The sequence below is a fragment of the Lepidochelys kempii genome, chromosome 9 (assembly GCF_965140265.1).
Source record: "Lepidochelys kempii isolate rLepKem1 chromosome 9, rLepKem1.hap2, whole genome shotgun sequence".
Classification (NCBI taxonomy): domain Eukaryota; kingdom Metazoa; phylum Chordata; order Testudines; family Cheloniidae; genus Lepidochelys; species Lepidochelys kempii.
Window position 1 is genome coordinate 101829125 of NC_133264.1, and position 19994 is coordinate 101849118.

The 19994-nt window shown below is 45.9% G+C and overlaps 1 protein-coding gene across 13 annotated transcripts in view; it reads right to left on the bottom strand.

Annotated features, from left to right (window-relative positions):
• HTR2C (5-hydroxytryptamine receptor 2C) overlaps window positions 1-19994 on the bottom strand; it is a 740895-nt gene that overhangs the window by 654809 nt on the left and 66092 nt on the right. The window contains exon 1 of one of the 13 annotated variants that reach the window (XM_073358599.1): window positions 10817-10848. The exons of the other annotated variants lie outside the window; for them this stretch is intronic. The gene's annotated coding sequence lies outside the window, so the exon portion shown is untranslated. Of the gene's footprint in view, window positions 1-10816; window positions 10849-19994 lie in introns of those variants that run through there. 13 annotated transcript variants of the gene reach the window in all.

Here is a 19994-nt window from a genome sequence, read left to right on the forward strand (position 1 = left end):
AATGCCTGAACGTGAGAGCTTAGTGGCTCAGCCCTATGTTATTCTTTGACAATTTAGAGCAGTGGTTTTCAACCTGTGGCCCAATCAGCACAGAGCTGCAGCCCATATGACATCCTCAGGGCCATACAGGCTGGATGCAGCCCACAATGGTAAATAGTTTGAGAACCACTGATTTAGAGGAAAACAAATTTTAAAATTCTGATCTCACTTGTGCACCTTTAAATACTGGTTCTGAACTTGTGGCTTATTTTCTTACCTTGCTTAAAACGCAGAAAAAAACCAGTAAAATAAAAAGTGAATGTATTTTCTTATTGTTTTAAAAGTTAGTTCATTGTATCCAAGAAATCTACTTGCTACAACCGCCATTCTCCTACCAACTTAGTGAAAATCGACCTGAGATTATGAGTAAAGCTCCCAAGCTATACAGAACCCTGACAGAAATATCATGCCACGATATGGAAATTCACTCAGAGCACCCAAAGTATGAATCCTAATGTACAGCTCAGTTATTACATTTCACAGTCTCAGGTTGTTTAAAGTGAGATGCACAATGCAGAAATCATCATTGTATTAATACCATTAAAAACACGCATTGAGTTTATACACGCACCATGATGAGCCCTGGATTACTTTTGCACTAACTCAGCACATGCCATGCGTCTGCAGCACACCCACAATAATGAACCCAAAGTCTGCCCTTCATTACATCCGAATAACGGAGAGTAAAGCGTTGAGACCCAAGGGCTGCATTCTGAACTCAGTTACACCTAGGCAAACCTAGAGCAACCCCCCAGGGCTCAGTGACAGCACCCTGCACTTAGAATGGCATCCCAAGAGCAGGTCCATCCCAGTATCATATTCTACTGCATAGCTCTGTCTGGGGGTTACTGTCTTGTAGTGGCCAGAATGGGACAGAAGTCTACAGTAGGATTCCATGAAGTGATTGGACCTTAGGTTTAGATTAATACAAGCATAAATGAAATTACATCTGGTCCTCATACTCCACTGATTTCATGACACGGGCCAAATGCATTTGTCATTTACATCTAGGCTTTATCAGTAACATTGCAGAGCTTTGCCCCCACAGTACCTGTTAAAATCTGTATTTTCTTCATGCAACTATCTGACTCGCCCTGAGGCCATCAGTCAGCATGGATGGAGCCTGCTCGGAGAAAAAGGCCTGCTGCATGTGAGAAGTAACTCTCTGTTTACAAAAAGAAAAGGAGTACTTGTGGCACCTTATATCTTGTTGCCTTGTGGCCCAAGTGGTTAGCCAGCGCTTGGGGTCTTGCCAGGCTGGAGATACTGAGGATATAAGTCAGGTGTTTCTTTGGTACAATCTTGTTTATTTAAAATGCCCACAAAGTTCTGGTGCCCTGAACACAATAGGAACAAACAACCTCAGGCAGTTTCCTTGCTTACAATTTCCAAGCCTGCCTTTTCTAGCTAGCCCTGTGTTCAGTCTCTCATCCCTCTCCAGGCCATGCTCTCAACTACTTCTATGGCTTTCTCCTCATTGTCTGGTTCTGACACCAGGGGCGCCATTTCAGATTTGGGGGTGGGGGGCAACTTTAACCATAATTCCAAAGGCTACTTGGGCACCTGAAAACTTTCTTGGTTTTTTGCAGATAACTTAGATACAGTGCTCCTGTCAGATAATAATTTCTAATTCCCATATAAAGAAAGAAAATTAAATAAATATTAGACCCACATAGCTCTAATACTTTTTCTGACATCTTGTGTCAATTCACTTAAGGGACACTGGTTAGGTTTAAAAAATTAATGTATATTCTTACTTTGTTATTAACTCTGAATACAACAATTGAAACAACTGTAGAAAAATCTAGATGACTTTCCATCACTTGTTTGCAGTTCATCAAGCTTGGAATAGATCATCAAACTTTTGGAGATGTCGTACTAGGGCAAGGCCCCGTGAGTTTATCCTGCACCTGCCTGGGGCTCTAGGGGTGTTGCCCCACTGCAAATAACAGACTAGAAACTGGCCTTAAACAGGAGTGAAATTGACACTTTAAAGTCACTTTCACAGCACTGCCAACCCCAAATGGTCAAAAATCAAGAATCGGGCTCACTAAAAATCACAAGATTGGCTTTAAAATCATGGGATTATGTAAAAATAACCGAATTGGTTTTCTTTCTATTTGCCTTCTGCTTTTTGAGCCTTTAGGGTGCACTGGGGTCACGTTTTGATGCTTTCTCCATAGCCACAAGGGCTAGAAACTTCATTTTTCTTTAAGAACAAAGGCTGAAATCATCATATATCCCCTTGACTCCAGGAGCTGGGACTTTAAGGAAAACAATAATTATCATGAGACTCATGACAAAACCATGAGAGTTGGCAGCACTGCACTTCTGTTTAAAGGCTCGTTACTTTCCAGAAGGCTCTGAAACACAATACGACAGCGACTGAGTTGCAGTTCTCACAGGAGAATATTTTAAATCAAACACCAAGAAAATTCAACATTATAAAGTTGGGGAAAAACTTGAGAGTTCTGAGGTCTATCAGGGCCACTGCAGGCAGGAAAGGAAAATAAACAGGCACAGGAGCTCTGGGCAGCTCTTCCTCTTGAAATAAAGTTGGAGGGTCAAATCTTCTAGTCCGTAATCCAGTAAAACTTCTGTTTCCATCAGTGCCTCCATTCATAGATATAAACGTCACAGTTACCATGTGATAATATGTGCGATCAATAACTATACACTTCACACTTAAATATCTGAGCCATCTTATCCAGAGTTACACAGCTTGGATGCATTGGCTCAGGGACTGGGTTTTCTGGCATATTTTGAACAGTGCTGAGCACACAGATGGTGCCCAGTGAATAACACAAATCATGACAATAATGGTCGACTTAATGAACTCTGTGGATACAGTTTCTGTTCTTTGTTGTGGAACTGGCCTGGATACAGCTGAAACCCTAAGAATTTGATGTATAATCACATCTGATACTCAGACGATACTTTCTCATTCCTTCCTTTTCTCAAACTCAGAACAAAAAACAACAAAACAAAATGGTTTTCACTTAAAACGTAAAATTGCACAGCAGCCATTGCTCTACAACCCAGAATGGGGCAGAACCTGCCACCCCTTGGGAGTTAAGTGATCTCCTCTCATTCTCCATCCTTCCTAACCTCTGTGCTGATTTTCATGCGGTCAACCATGACCTCCATCCCGACATCCTGGGACTATTTACTGGAGTCTCAGAGAACTGGCCACCTTGGGTTTGCTCCCATCTATCAGAGTCCTCTTTTTCACAGCATGCAGCAGAGAGCGCAGCTGGTCCAGTGGATAGGGAACTAGCCCTGAGAGACCTGGGTTCCTTCCACACCCCACCCCAGATTTCCTCTATGACCTCGGGTCAGTGCCTTAGGGACAGAGTTACAAACGTATTTAGGCACCCAAAGATGTAGCTAGGCATCTAGTGAGGTTTACAAAGCACCTAAGCTTCTAGGTGCCTAAATACCTTTGAAAATCTGGCCTTTAGGCTGTGTGCCTCAGTGCCCCACCTGTGCAATGGGGATAACAGCGCTGCTCGACCTCACGGAGGGGCTGGGAGGAGACGCGCTCAGATACTACAGTGATGGGGCCACATAAGCACCACAGGTAGAGTGGGAGCTTCTCTATGCCACTGCTAGCCCTGGGGTTTGGCCCCGTCTTTTTACCTATGGCCCTCAGACCTTACTCTGTTCTGAATGTAACGTTGGCTCAGAGGGCTCGGCGGTACTCCTTGGGAGTCCCCTGCGTTCGCTCTTCAGCCATTCCTCCCCCACACACACCACCCTGCTCCCCTGCAGAGGAATTCCTGTTTTACAGGTTCATCTAATGACTTCTGGATCCTTAAATTACCAGCCTTTTCTGATCTTAATCACCCTGCCTCTGTTTGTAAACAAAACCCTGACCCCCTGCCCCAGGGGCACAAGCTGGGAGAAGCACCTCTCTGCAGAACGCACAGTCCACACTAATGCCGAGCATAATGACAGGTTTCAGAGTAACAGCCGTGTTAGTCTGTATTCGCAAAAAGAAAAGGAGGACTTGTGGCACCTTAGAGACTAACCAATTTATTAGAGCATAAGCTTTCGTGAGCTACAGCTCACTTCTTCAGATGCATATCGTGGAAACTGCAGCAGGCTTTATATATACACAGAGATTGTATATATAAAGCCTGCTGCAGTTTCCACGATATGCATCTGAAGAAGTGAGCTGTAGCTCACGAAAGCTTATGCTCTAATAAATTGGTTAGTCTCTAAGGTGCCACAAGTCCTCCTTTTCTTAATGCCGAGCAGTTCAGAGCTCCGCCAGGGAGCACCCCTTCTGTATGGAAATGGGGGGGAAGGGGAACAGAAAGAGGCGGCAGCCCCCCTCTGCCCTAACTAATTGGCGCCCTTGTCTGACACACAGCTCCAACCAATCAAAGCCCCAGCCCCTGTGTCTGCAGTCAGTCCCCACGGAAATCCCTCAGCCCACATGACCCAGCTCCTATTCAGGCCCTGCTATGCTGGCCTGTGTCTAGGGCAATGTGGCCTTCACTGTCTCACCAATCACCACACAAAAGGGCATTTAATTGCTCCCCCATTCCGCCATTTAGCCTGAATGATGCGTGCTCAGTATACTAGTCCACTTCAGTTAAATCTGTGATTGATGGCCACCATTGACACCATCCAGTTTAACAGTATTTAGTGCAAGAATAAAGTAAGAAGTTTAACTCATCTAATTCTAAAATAATTTGAGAATCCAGACCATATCATCCCTACTAGCTGATTCCAGGGATCTCAGTGTCACCATCACAAATAATGGTTGATTGTTATAGCTGGTATGTATTGTTCATAGATGGGAGTGGACAGCTGTTTTACAAAAATCAGAGACTAGAAATAAAGGCACCCCTGTGACACTAAATCAAGGAAGTAGATATGTAATGCAAACATTTACATGGTATTTCATCTTAGATTAGAAGCAATTGTTGAGGATACCGTAGCTTTCTTCCCTGGGCTCATTATAATGGATTGCAGCCCCCCAGTGGTAAATCACTTTATCTCCGCAACACTATCAGTGTGTTATAGGAACCATTCATTCGCATTGTGTTACAATTAAAATATGAGTTTGCCAGGACCATACAACCCTGATATTTTTTCCTCTGAAGTCCTTGAAAACACTCAGCTGACTTCCCAAACTAAAATAATATAGAATTGCTAATAAGGAGGTAGGCAAAAGTAAGGGCTGCTGCAGGAACTAGCTGTTGAAATGCTGAAGTATGACCTGCTCCTAAACAAGCCAAGAGGAATTAACATAATTACAGGCTCAATGAAAAAAGCCGCAATGCACAGGGGCCAAGTTTTAGCTTAATCAGGTTCCAGCTACCATTTCCCCTATGCCTGACCTCATAGGAAGATTCTCATTTGTCATTCTTGCCACATTTACACACAGTACTTAGTGCAGCCATGCTTCATTCTGCTAAAAGGGTTCTAAGCGTAGCACTCATTAACTCTAACAGATTGTTTTGCATAAGTTGCATAGCTCCTATCAAGTGGAAGTGATTAGCTGGTACAATAATAGGCTAATGTCACACCGGAACAGAGAAGGTTACAAACCTGTACAGAGACGATTACTCGCTGTAACGTAGGCTGATTAGTGATGCAGATTGTTACTGTACCGACTTGTTTGATCATTATCCTTCCCAGGATAGTTTAATAACAGGGTTTTCTACAGCCATATTGACTGTTTATTGCAGTTTGGTATTTAGTGATTTCTGCTAAAGCACAAAGCTTTTCTATATGCTAGCCCATAAACTGGCCTTGTTGATACAAAGCAGAAGCTGTACTGAAAACAGGGATTCTGTGGGCAGTTGGAGAGGTTCCCCAGAACTGGCAAAGGATCCGCTGGTTGAGAAGCATCGATCGCGGCTTTACGCTGTTCCTAGCCCTGCACTCTCAAGCTCATTCAGCTCACTTGTGGAGAGTGTCTGATCCAGCACACACTGCTGAACAGCTGCTGGGGGTCAATGCAGAGGCAGCTGCACCCTAGTAGGAGGTAAAAACATTCACATCTAGTATATGGTTTGCATAGCCTGTGTTTATGCAGCGCTTTAGAAAGGTCAGTGATCAGGACCCAGCCTTGGTGCACTCTTCGGCAAGCTCTCTGGTATCTGCAGCGCTCTCGGGGTGAGGAATGGAAGTCCCACGGCAACTTCATGCAAATTAAGATGATGGGGCCCATCCCCACTTGGTGTAAATCAGTTAAACTATTGACTTCCATGTATGTCACCAGGTAATACCCTCTCAGCACCTGGCCCAGGATTTTGTAAATTAAACTTGAAATGTCAATTTTGATATTAAATTCAATGTACTCAAGTCTCCACCCACATGTTCTGGTTCAATAAGATGCAGATTTATGTAGAGAGAGCACAGCACAAGGTATAAATTGTTGGGGACAGCTGGGAGCTTTGACAGCCAGGAGACAATCAGTCAGAGAAGCACAGAAACTGGTAAGTACCAGCTCCTTGGAAGGTAAAATCCTTTGAGAAAGATTCCACAGGGCTTTCCGAAGCTTTGAAATTTTTCATGATTTTTGACTAAACTGGTCTAAACTTTTGCAGGTATTGAATGAGTCTTCAAGGGTGATATTCATTAGAATACCGTAGAACCTCAGAGTTACAAACACCAGTGACCAGTGACCAGTTACAAACACGAACTGACCAGTCAACTGCACACCTCGTTTGGAACCGGAAGTAGGCAATCAGGCAGCAGCAGAGACAAAAAAAGAAAAAAAACCAATACAGTACAGTACTATATTAAACGTAGACTACCAAAGAAACAAGACAAAGGGAGAGCAGCATTTTTCTTCTGCATAGTAAAGTTTCAAAGCTGGATTAAGTCAACTGTAAACTTTTGGGGAAAAAAACCATAACATTTTGTTCAGAGTTATGAACGACCTCCATTCCCTCCTGTGTTTGCAATGCTGAGGTTCTAGAATACTGCACACAAATTACATGATAGCTTATTCATAAATGCACAAAAAGGTTTGGACTTGTCATCTCTACAGCAAAGTTTGTCTTGGAAGCTTTTGTTGTTGTTTATTCTGATAGAATGGGGAATTTACAGTTTGAGCTGACGGGTTGCCCTCTCCAATATTTTCCCTGCTTTATCTGGGTTTGGAGCAGCAGAAGCAGCAGCAAATACCACTGTTCTAACAAGCATCACAGTCCTTGGCAAAAAGGGAAGTTTTGTCATTTTTCCTAAGAAGCAAGCTCTGGACTCAATCTGCAGTGTGGCTCCTTTTCATCCCACAAAGTGAGATGATCTTCCCCTCCACCTTTGGAAGCCCCAGGAGACTTCTTTCGCCATATACCTATCGACCTACAAGTCGAACCTCACTACTGATTAAAATTGCCCTTTTCTTTACCATTTGTAAACCATCAGCGTTCTCAAATCCCACCAAGAGGGCACACCAGAAGCACATGCATTCTGTGAAGTTGAGTGACAAATGTCCCCCTCCAGTAGGCATTGCATATGAGAGAAAAATATTCACGAGGGCCTAAATAAACTGGGCTCCTAAGTCCCATTTTCAAAATGGATTTTGAAACCCGGGAGCCCATTTCTCCCAGGCACGCAGGAAAATTTCACTGAGGAACTCTCACTAGACACATGGGCATCCATGGGGCTTATGAGTCATTCCAAAAGCATGATTTTTTATGTAAATGAGAGTCCATAGAAAGTTGCTTATAGTTTGGAAGACACCCATTCATTTGAACTCTAGCAGATAAGCGTATATTATGCATACTGGCATGCTCTCAGATGCAAGTGACTTCGAGTGCTCTGCTCGGGTATCTCCAGGCACACACAATATAAATCTGCAGCAGAGGCCCAGGACATTTCAATCCAAGCTGAAAACTGCCTGTGGAGCCCTAGTGGTACTGGAAGGTCTGAACATGTTCTGCAGCTAGGCTGTGTGAGCTTTGGGACACACCTTAAAGCAGGTGGGCAGGGATGGACACCTGAAGGTTTGGAGCCACGCCTGAATAACGGAACAGGGTGTTCTGTAGCAAAGGAATTCTGAATTAACAGGAGGGCACCTCACGGCCAGGGCTCCCCACCCAACCCAACAGAAGCCAGCCAAGCAAAGCACAGGAAGGGCCTTTACTAGCAGAGACCTTCCTTTGTCTCTCACAAAGGGGTTTAGGCACCCAACTGCCGCTTTAGGCAGCTAAGTCCAGCACAGAGGTGCTACTAACATCCTCAAAAACCCGCTCAGCTCCCAATGAACTGTGGTGGCCCCTAGTCCCTAGCAGAGGTGTAGGCACCTTGGGAAGTCCCTTATGGGGCCTAATTTCCACTGGTGAGCATGCACAAACCACCTAAGTCCTGTTCCCACAGAGCAGGATTCTCAAACTAGGCATTCCGCCACCTCTCATCTGGGGGGCCTGATCCAGTAGGTGTGCTCAGGGCATGCCCAGAGGATTGGGTCTCCCACAAAAGACAGCCAGGGCAACCCAATTGGGAATTTTAGGGCATGCAGGCAGCTTCTCCCTGAACAGCCCATAGCCCAGTGTCAGAGCACTCCCCTGGGAAGGAGAGGGTAAGTCCCTGCTCCAATCCGACAAAGCAGAGCTTTGAAAACAGGTCTCCTACATGCCAGGCGAGTGCCCTGGCTACTGGGCTGGAGACAGTAACAGGCTGGGGGTCTCCCTCTGTTTAGATATGAACAGAAAAGGCTGCCCTGGCTGGGCACGACTCCAGGAGAGGGCTCACGGTTCTGAATCCCGAGTGAGGAGCGGCTCCTCGCTGCCTTTGAGGGGTGGGGCCAGCAGTTCCCAGAGGCTGGCTTGGGGAGCTCCCTGCTCAGCCAACCCCATCCTCAGGCACCAAACTCTCCCGAAGCATTGTCTAGAGATCCTGGGTACCCAACTTAGGGCTGAGGATTCCACTGGGACTCAGGATAGGGGACCACGGCCCGGCTGGCAGTGTGCAGAGATCACTGCCCGCCACGCTGACCCATGTCATCTCCTTGTTTCCTTGGGCTCCCCCAGCTACTGTCTCTTGTCTGGTACTTAGAGTGTCACTCTCTGGGGCAGGGACCATCTGTCTGTTATGGGTTTGTGCAGCGCCTAGCCCAGTGGGGTCCCAGACCATGGTAATACACAAAACAAACAACAACAATAAAGGCCGGGCACTGCAACCCCTAAGAGCCTTTGTGCCTTTAGCCCTTGAGGGAGGGAGACTCTATGCATGCCTTTATATTCTCCTATGGGATTTAGTGATGAATTCCAGCGGAGCACAACGCGGGGCCTTTAGGCAGTCCCTGCACTGGGCAGGCAGCGGTTGGATTCTCTCTTCTAAGGTCGCACCCTTACCTTCCCAATGGCAAGCTGCTGTGCAGGCCACCAAGCAGGGCTCATAATTTGTTAAATAAAACTATAGCTCAAGGTCTATGGGACTAAAGATTAGCATCAAAAAGGGAGACTGGAATGGGGTTATAGATATTCAAATGTTCAGGACAAACGGTGGAAGGTGTGTGACTGCCCAGGGTATAGATTCTTAGAGATGCCATAACACGCAGAGGCCCTTGTTAACAATTTGGGGGTGCATTAGGCTTGCTAGAAAGCCTGAAACTAGAAAGGGAGATGTGGGGGGGGGGGGGGGGAGAAGAAGTGTGATTTTTTTGAAAGTTTCCACCAATATTTTCATTTTTTCCTTTCAGCAAAATTAAGAATTTGAAAATGTTCAGCCATCTGTATCTGAAAGCCCTTGTGAGCCAGCCCCATCAGAGTATTTTTATGTAACTGAGATTTCAAACAATGGAAGCTAGGAGAGGTTTGTTAGTTTAAATCCTTTCAACAACCCAAGACACAGTTTATTCTTTCTAAACAATAAGAGCGTAGCACTGGTTTATTCCCATTCCCAGGGTTATGGTTGTCAAAATCCTGCTACATGTAAGCAGGAATCTCTCTGATACACCCTGTGTTCAATCAAAGTATCCTAAAAAATGGGGAGCCAGTCACCCATTTGCTTATTTGAGCCCTGTGCATGCCAACTGCACTTGCCAGGGTATGGATCTCTTTACCACAGCAACACCAGATTTCGTTACTAGTTAGGCAAAATGGACAGACTTAATCAAATATAAAAAAGTTATATTTTTCTATATTATAAGAACATGACCTGATTCAATAACGCTGTGAAAAGCATTTAAACAAATAGCCAAAAAGCATTTTTTGTTTGTTTAAATAAAACTGTCACAAACCAGTATTTTTTCCTTGAACTGGTTTTCATCACAACTAAGCTTATGCAGCAGAAAAATCAATCTGCGTCCAGCCCCACGTGACACATTCCAAGTTGGCCGATTAGCTCAGTTCCTCCGTTCAGGTCTGTTTATAAGTGATTTGTTTTTACTTTGGATAAAATGTTACAGAGGAATGTTTAGTGAAAGACACAGAAAGGCTATTACTGGGACACTCTGAAAGAGAAATCTTTAGAACAGGCTGTGCTGTATCAAACAGACTAAAAACCCCTCACAGTGAGATCAACTCAGCAAGTGATCATGCTAAAAAAAAACAACCCTCCAGGATTTTATTCATTATTCCCATTTCCTCTTGCAGATGCAAATGCAGCAGCTTCAAAATATTATCAGCATAGTGATACAAAGCAAGAGATTTCAATGAGGGAAGTGCTGTTTAAAGAAACTTCCACTTCTATGCACCCTTGGACGTCAAGTGGGTTATTGAACAAGCTCTCTAAGAAAAGTAAACACCTTAGAAAACCATTCTATTAAAAAGGGGTGACTCAGACTACACACTGATTATTAAAATGGTACCTTTTGGGGCTGCTGGTGAAGCTAATGGCATATGTTACTGGAGAACACAAGATGACAGCTGGGCTCAGAAGCTGGACGACTGCTACCTGGGGAGACCAGCTTGTGCTACCAGTGACTGACGGGGCTGGAGCTCTTATAGCTAGGAACAGGGTGTTCTGGGAAATGCAGTGTTGGAATCAGGTGGTGGCATAGAGTGCAGAGCATTAACAGGTGGCTAAGTGGCTCCCCCGGAGAGATCTGATTGGGAAATGAAATGTAAGTAGCTCATCAGGATAGCAGGCGGGGTGAGCTAAAGCATTAATTAGCCCAGCAGCTGAGGACAGATCAAAAAGGTACAGGAAGGCAATGGTAGAGGAGAAGGAGACAAAAACAAACCAGACAGGTAGGGCCAGCCTAGCTGAGCCTGGAGTCAGGGAGATCTCTGGGAAGCAAGACTGTCTCTTCCTGGGCCCTCGGGAAAGGGGCTGAGGATACAAGGGCCCTTGTAAACGACACTGTTGCCCACAGCTGGAAAGGTGTGGGTAGAGGTGTGTGCTGGTTACCTCTAGCCGGTGGAGTCCAAGCAGGGCTCGGTGGAGCGTGAAGGCCGGGTGCAGGCCATGCTCTGCTATCGCTGGCTAGTTTCTTTGCAAGGAGTTGAACAATGCACCGTTAAGACGGATATCTGAGAAAGCTATATGGCAGTAGTTCAGTGGGCTGAGCATGGGCTATTTGCATGATATGAGTATTTATTTTTAAGCGAACAGGAATCTTTAGGCCAGTTACTCAGGGGATTGTGAGTAAATCCCGCCTCTAAATCAGGCCTTGTCAGTCCCATTGTGTTTCCAGGTCTCTACAGCAGCTATCATGGCAAGGAGACCATGCTTCAAAGGGAAATGTTGCTGGCCATTCAGATGGCTGGCTTGGATGCAGACTACCAGGCTGCTCCTGGCCTCTTGGGAGAATGCAGCTGTAGGGGCTCAGAAGCTGGACTTGCCACCCGTAGCCAGAGAGGGGACTTCAGAATCCACCCCCTCAGCCCTACTGCCTGCAGCTCCTTCCTATGCAACTTCCCTAGGCTTCTCCCCAAAGTCCTGGCAGGTCCAAGCTCCCTTCCCAACCCCCGCTGTGGGGAGACGAGTGACAGTCTCATCTGTTAGAAATCTCACAGGGGGGAGCTGCAATGGTCAGTGCTGGTTTGAGTCTGAACTGCTGCCATGGTCGGGAGAGAGGGACTTGGGTTGGGGCTGTTGCTGGGGCATAGGCAAGCTGTAACCTTTGGATCTGTGTCAGTCTGAGCTTCCCAGACCACAGCTGGGCTAAGGGAGGAATCCAGCGTTCCTTGCCTGAGCCTCCCTACCTAGATGAACATAGAGGCCAGATTCTGATCTCCGCTCCCTCCACTGGTGTAGCAGAACCTCTCACTGCCCTGGGCACGCAGATTTTCCCCTCCAGCTCTCCGGCCGGGGAGAGGTGCGGGCAAGGCTGATCCTAGTTCCCAGGATGTAGTGGGCATGATTTGATCTCATGCTGGTTTTACAGTGATTGCAGAAGCTATTTCTGCTCTATGTGAGTAGAGGTGGGAGGCCGCTGTGAATTTAGCAGTACAGCAGAGTCCACGGAGTTGTGCATTAAGCCTAGGGGTAATCCTGTCTGTGAAAGCCCAGCACACTGAGAGCGAGAGCGGAGACAGAACCTCTAGCATCCAGGAACGGCTGTACATGGAGGCCACAATGTGAGCAGAATGGAGGTGTGAGCTTTCTGGCCGCAGTGCGGCCGGTTCAGATCCTCTAACACTGGTCTGACTCTGACCTCGCATAGCGGGAGCAACTCCGCCTTTGCCTTCAGTGGATACACGTGCCAACAAGCCAGAGGCAGCGAGATCAGAATCAGGCTTTTGACTGGACCTGTCTTTGCAACTAAGGAAGACTGAACGCCTCTCTTTTAGATGGGAGTAGTGAGGGAATTGAAAAATATCTGCAGTACGTAGAAGAATGAGTGGACCCATAATTTCAGCATTAGTATAACGAGGTAGAGTTCAGAGTGATGGCCATTGGGTAGTTCAAAATATGAAGTGTTTCTGCACAACTAAATAAACCCACATTTACACAGACCAAACTCATTTTTAAGGCTTCTAAAATATCCCACCTAATATAGGGGGTTCATAAAATGTTCTCTTAACTTATGTTTGATTATCCAGTTCCACTGTTAATGCTACATCATCTGTCAAGCTTTCTGTGCCAGGACTAAGAATTCCTTGTCTGGCAGGTTTTTAGCTTTTCATATTTTGTTTAAATAAATGACAATAAACCTATCAATTTCTACCAACTGTTCTGTTCACAGACTTTGCAATGATGTTGCATTATTCTTATAGCCTTTTTGAAAAATTGTATCTATGAGGCATCCACAGAGCTATTTTGAACAACAGCTGGAGAATTAAAATATTAAACTCCCTCTGCTGATTACTAATTATTTTATTGTCTTGGTAACAAAGCAGGAGTTATTAGAATTAAAAAGTGCACTGTAAATCGCCGATAGAATTGCGTTTGTGCAAATTCAATACGAATGCATTTTTATTGGGGAATTGCCAGTCATGGGTTGAAAAAAACAAGCTGGCTGAAAAAGGAGAGCTCCGTGTGCAGTCCTTGTATTGTATGCAAATGCAGGCAAAGCTTTCATCAATGTTCCCAGTGCAAATGGGCTACATAGACGTTAACATGGGAGGGGAGCGACTAGCCCATAGAATAGGGAAGAAACTGCATTTTCACTGCCTATAATTCTCTGTTAATTACATTGTGTAGGATAATTTTAAAAACCTATAGAAAGTTTATCATTTTTATTCAAATCTGTGGGGATTTCCCATAGGGATTAACAAGCACTCACTGTTATCCCTCTAGAAATAGCTTCCTAGCCCCACCTGGTTCCTTTCCCACCTGACAGCCAGTCCTCCTGCAACGATTTGAAGAACGCTGTCAGAGGAAAAGAAGCACCCCTGCACCCTCAAGAGAAGGACGCATCTAAGCCCAGGAGACCTGCTGGTATAAGCAGGGCCATGGGTCAGGTAAGGTGGGGGGATATGGGTGGGCAAGTTGGGGAGGGTTTCTTGGAATTTGGAGTTTGTAGTTGTGATAATATTTCTCTATGAACTATTCTTTCTCTGTGTGTGCACACATACACACTTCACACGTGGAATCAAATTACATGTGATAATAGATTACATGCTGGTGTGGGGGGTATGAGTGAGTTTTTACCAGCATCAGCACCCTGCAGGGGTGGAGGAAAAAACTATGTCACCTACTTTTGTCTCAGCTAGTGGTAATTTGCAGGGGGGAATTCCACATGTGGGGTGGAAGGAGGAAACATTCCCCTGGCAAGTTGATTATATTTTGTGAATGACCGCTGTTGTGGGAGTTGGCTTCATGTGTCATTAAGTCCTAGAGAGAAGGATTAGTGAGCAGGCAATAGGTGTGTGATAAGTTGCACAAGTCTGTGCAATTTATTGAATACTTGGCTTCAAAAGACCCACATATTTGTTTTAAGATGTACTGCATGCCTGCCAAATCTATCACTCGGACTGCACCGTCACAAATCTACATCGTGAGTCGGATATCTGTCTGAAAGGGAGAGCTCAGAGATGTGCAGTTGTTAGATTTCATAGCACATCAGCAAATATGTATGCTTTAGATGCCAAGTATTTGATTGCCCCCAGCAAATCCCAGCAGTCATCCATATTCAGACATGTGCAGGAGTAGTACTCGTGGAATTAACGGCTAAGGAACAAATGAGAGAATGCAAAACCCAGAAACTCTATTTCACGAACACTCATAATATAAAACTTTAGTATTGTTGATAAATTTTCAGAATTGTTTAAGTCACTGACTCAGAATCATACACCTGCAAATAGATTTAAAACTAGGGGGAAATCTGCAATAACCAATCAACGATCCTGCCACTGAAAATCAATAGGGCTCGAGCTGTAAGAAGTTCTGGTTGAAGAGATAATGTAACATCTTGAGATCACCAGTATTTAAAGACACTCAATTTTGTGCTGTCAAAAGCACTGCCTATCGGAGCCTTTCAGGATTGAACAAGATCTTTTCCTGCTATGGAATACTCCTTTTCCAGGAATTTAAACCACTCAGAGTTCTAGCATTTGTCCTTTTGGTTTAAAAAAAAACAAAACAAAACATATCAAGTGTTTGCATCTGTTAGCAGTCTTCTCCTAGACCATCACAGCCTCATGCTGCACAAAGCACCATGACTTTGCCTTGTGTAAGGCCGAGAGCCCCCGCTCATTGTTGGGTGGGATTGAACCTGGGACCTCTGAAGCCAAAGTGTATGAGCCTCTACTGCATGAGCTAAAAGCCACGTGGCTCTTAGCTAAGGCTGTAGCAGACTCATTAATCTCTAAGTGGTCTCAGCCACCATTGCTGCAGCACCTACAGAGCTGCATTGGACACACCTGGAGAATTAGTATAATTAACATCCTATCCGGGGCTTGGTTGAGGCTATCCACAGCCCTAGGCCCACCATGCCCCAGGGCAGCCTGTGGAATTGCCCTGTGACCTTGCCCCCTCGCTCAGAGGGACGGTGGAAAAACAAGGGTGGTCACCTCTCAGAGCTGCAACTGCTCCTCTGCCCATAGGGGGACAGCAGATGTATCTGCTTCTGTGTCCAATTCCCCATCCCAGGCGTGGCCCAAGGCACCCTTGCTGTGCACACTCAGTGGCCACACATCTGCCATCCTGCTCTCCATCCCACAATAGCCCTGTCCTGCATGGTGACCCATTATAGAGACCTAGGGCCTGTAGCTGCACTCATCACTCACACCAGAGTGGAGTGTGGGTGTGAAATGCTCTAGGAGCAGAGTAGAAGCATTTCACACCCACTTTACACCCCTCTGCACGGGTGTCAATGGCCCCGCAAGGCACTGGAGATCTCTGCAATGCGCAGCAAATGTGCGATCCCTCTGCTGCCCTGTGCCGCTGACCTGCTCCCCTAAGATATAGCAGGAGGGGCTCACCGACCTGGAACCCAGGGAACTGGCAGCTTTTCAGATGTGCTTTCATTTTGCACCCCCAGTTTTGTATCATTGATGCCATGTCAGCTGCTAAATAATTGATTGCACCTGCCAATTACCCTGCTCTCTGACTGCTGTCAATTGCACACACACTTTTGCTTACAAAGCTGCATCTGCAAAATTGAGGGGGATGGTGGAGGGGAGGAAAGGGGAGAAGAGCTGGCAAAATTGATCCCTTAAGGGAAAAGTTGTTAAAACATAAAACTGCACAGTCCTTCCTTGGCCAGGTAGTAACATGGCCCATTTCACTTACTGCTCATGAGAAATTATTAGGCCTTCCTCTCTTGGCAGGTTGTAAGGCAGGGCACTGAAGTATGCTCGGCTGCTTACAATACAGGGGGTAATTTGACATTTTTAGCCCAGTGAGTGGGGATTCCCATTACCCATACATCTGAAGTCATGTGGCTAAATCCTGGGTCCCTCTTTGAAAATGGACCCCTCCGGTAGGCACATAATTAAGCACTGTGTTTGGTCCAATAATTCATTTTGAATGTAGTGACCACCCAAGTCTTGGTCTAAGCAACGAAGTCTTCTAGTGTTTCTTGTTGTTGTAGAATCCTGCGGGTCCAGCTAGTCTTAATCAGTTCAGATACAGCAGGTCAAATATGGAGACATGACTGATAAAATTGAAGTGGACATCAAAAGCTCACCAGGCAGATATGTTGTCCTGCCAGCCATTAAACCCTGGGGAGCTACATCCCTCTCGGAATGGTTTGGTTTCAGTTGCAGGTATTTTGCACAAAGCTACTGCCAGCTTTTGACTTGAACAATCTGCTTTCAGTGAAATAAAAGGAGGCAGGATTTGGGTGCGTTTCCAAGCATGGTTATGGACTAAGCCTGGATGTTTGTTTAAATACAGGACAGGGTATTCTTTAAACTCTCCCCCAGCTCCTAAGCACAGACCTGTAGCTGAAGTGTGCTGCATCTCCAGCTCTAGGGGTTGGGTGGGCTTGTGGGCTCTGCCGCATGTTGTGAACACTCCCTTCTGCCTGTGAATGGAGCCTCAGCCGGGGGAGCGGATGTGGAAGGCTTCCACGAACCCAGTGTGGAGAGAGGAGCAGGCAGCAGAATCCCCCTGAGACCCATTCCAGATTCACCGGCGCCAGGAGAGGGCGCACTGGGCTTGTTCTGTGAGATTTCCTTCTCATTTCAAGCACTATGATAGAACTTTACTCCCTACTGCAAAGGGCAAAGAGTTCTCAAGATCTTGCTCTTCACTGCGCTGACCTTATTTCTAAATGAAGATTTGATTTGTTTTTTCCCCAGCAGACAAGCAAGGAGGCTGAGCGATCTTTGTGCTTGAAACGGACTGATTGTCCCATCCAGATTTGATACTGGCATGGACTCTATTTTCTATCACAGGCTTCCTCAAGTACGCATGTAGAATTCGAAGGGTGATTTCTCATGACGTCTCCCGGAGCAGAAAGTGCTACTTTGGGTGACTGAGTCACCGTGTTTTGGAGTTTTGCATACATTAGGCACTAATAGATTCCTTAGCAAATGGATTATGGCTCTATATTGCTTTCCCCCAGGCTTCTGTGATGGCTAATAATGTTTCTTCCAATATGTTTTGTCTGGGTTGGGAGTTCACATCAGGCACATTCTTTGCTGCCACGATCATTTGTGTCTGTTGAATTGCTTGTATCTGCATAATCTGACTCGTGGTTGTGGCATGAAGACACTGTTACATGCAAAACACGTGGACAAATGAATAGCATTCTCTTGCTCCCACTCCTCCTCTCCCCATGCACACGCTTGCCGTCACAGTCCAAGGGACAGGCCCAAGAGGCACGCGGCATGAGGTGAGAGTTCGGGGTGATGTAATGCTCATCTTGGCATCCCCCCAGTCGCAGGTCACAGTGTTTGCTATGAAGGAGTCAGATTTGGTATTGGCATCAGCCTACCACTGAAACCATTCTTTGCTGGCACTCCCTGGGTCACTGGGACCATGTACCCCAGGGAGGACAGCTGGTCCTACTGCCTCCTACAGAACCCCAGCGGTTTGACATTCCAACTGCTGGATGCAGCCTGCTCTCCCCCGCCCGAGAGCCCAGGTGCTTGCTCTGGGGAGAGATTCTGCTGCTGGGAGCCCACAGCCTAGATCCTGCCTCTCGTGCCATGGAAATACAAGGGCGGAACCATTGTTTAGTAGGGTTATAATATTTTTGATGAATTCTTTCATAAAAATATGATTCAGTTGAAAAACTGGACTCTGAATACCAGACAGAGGCTCCCAAGCCTCTTGGCCAACCTTCTCCTTTCACTATTCTAACACCAATGGAATTACTGCTGAGATTCCCATCTTCTACCAGGCCTTCGTTACTTGTTAGTCCAACCAGTGAACAGTGGGTAGAGGTTCAAGAATTGTTACAAAGGTCTGTTATAGAAACCTGTTTAAAAAAAGATGTGAGAAGGAGACAAAGACTGAGTTACTTTAAACAGAAGTTTCTACTAATACCATTCAAGGACTGTGTTAAGATTATGACTGTTAAACAAGAGGATCGGAAATCAGTGAACCAAAATTGGTGTGTCAGAAATCAGGCCTAATTGGTGGACAAAATAATGAGGATGGATTATTCCACCCATTGATTTTTGGGGCCCTTAAATAAAGAGGGGGAAAAAAAATCCTTTTACTGTCACTGTGGCTGTGGTGGAAGGATTGTTGATGTGACACCAGACCTTGGTACTCCAGGTTCCCCACCCCCCCAAACTTCCTCCTGTCCTAACTCTTGCTCAGCTTTTCACCAGATCCTGAAATTAACCATACTGCATGGCCTCCGCATGGTGAGATGAGACAGCCCATCCAGCTCTGCTGGGCTTGAGAAGGACCAGTGAAGGAGAAGGACCCTACCAAACCAACCAAATGATGTCCTTGACCAAGGGGGTGAGCCGGGGTCTAAGGCAACTGCTGGTATGGCCAACCTGCCAGCCCAAAGGATCCATCCAGGACTGAGTAGCCACCCTCTCTCTTGAGAGCATCAACAAAACCCATATTCCCCCACCTTTCCTATCCCATCTCCTCTCTCTCTGTGGCTATCTGTTTTCTCTAAAGCAGGAAAGTGACTGCCATTTTCAGCTCAGAATTAAGCAACAGAACTTTCTCCCCCAAGGACTGTTTGGCTGAATAAGAGACTTAACCAATAGTTTCTGTCTCCAGAAAGGGACTTTGATAGATTTTGATTCAATTTGTTTTTCCTAATCAATTAATTTTGGATTCAATGCTCTTTATCTCATTTTGGTCTTTCCCTTTTGTGTGCTTCAATCAATACAGTTCTGACCTTTGGCATCAATTTTATAATCTGTTTGCCATGGCACTAAACAGGCTGGACTGTGTTTACCAAACCCCGACCCTGGCTTACCACGGTTTAATGTTGGACAGGGACTGGGTTATGGTCACACTTTTAACTCTTTGGGCCTCTTTGTTCCATCTCAGTCAATACACTCACCCCAATTTTTCTATCGTAGTGAACGAGTTGGTGGCGCACCACAATTGTGCAAGTATTTGTATTCGATCTATTTGATCTGTATTTGATCTGTATTGCACAGTATTTGATCTGTGCAAGTATTTGTATTTGACCCTTTGCCCTTGTGCGATGCCAGGTTACGTTAGTGGTGTGGGTGCTGTGTAATGCTTGTAGATCCCTCTCGTGGGTGGAGAGTCTAGGGAGAATAGCTTGATTTAGAACTGAGAGAACACTGATCACCAGATTAACCGTTTTTAGTTTCAATGCACCACGCTGCAGCTCCAACGGAAGCCCTTGTTCCCGTGTGAGTCCGGGTGCACTCCAGAGACTGTCTGGCAGAGCTCCGCAGCGTACCTACGCCAACAGAAGGGGATTTTCTGGTGGGGGAGGTCCCCCCTCCCCAGCCAACATTAGCTGCGTCGCTGGAAGGATTCTTCTGTTGGCATAGCTGAGCCTACCCAGGGTCTCGCTGGCACAGCTCCGGGGGTCTGGGGTGTGTGTGTATATTTCCCACCCCCTGAGTGGTGTAGCTATGCTGATATAACTCAAGGGCAGACCAAGCCTTGGTATTTGTTCTCCGCTCCCGCACAGTCAGTAGAACAGCCACCAGAGGGAGCGCAAGAAAAGGAACATCAGGTTAGTTCCCAGGTTGGGT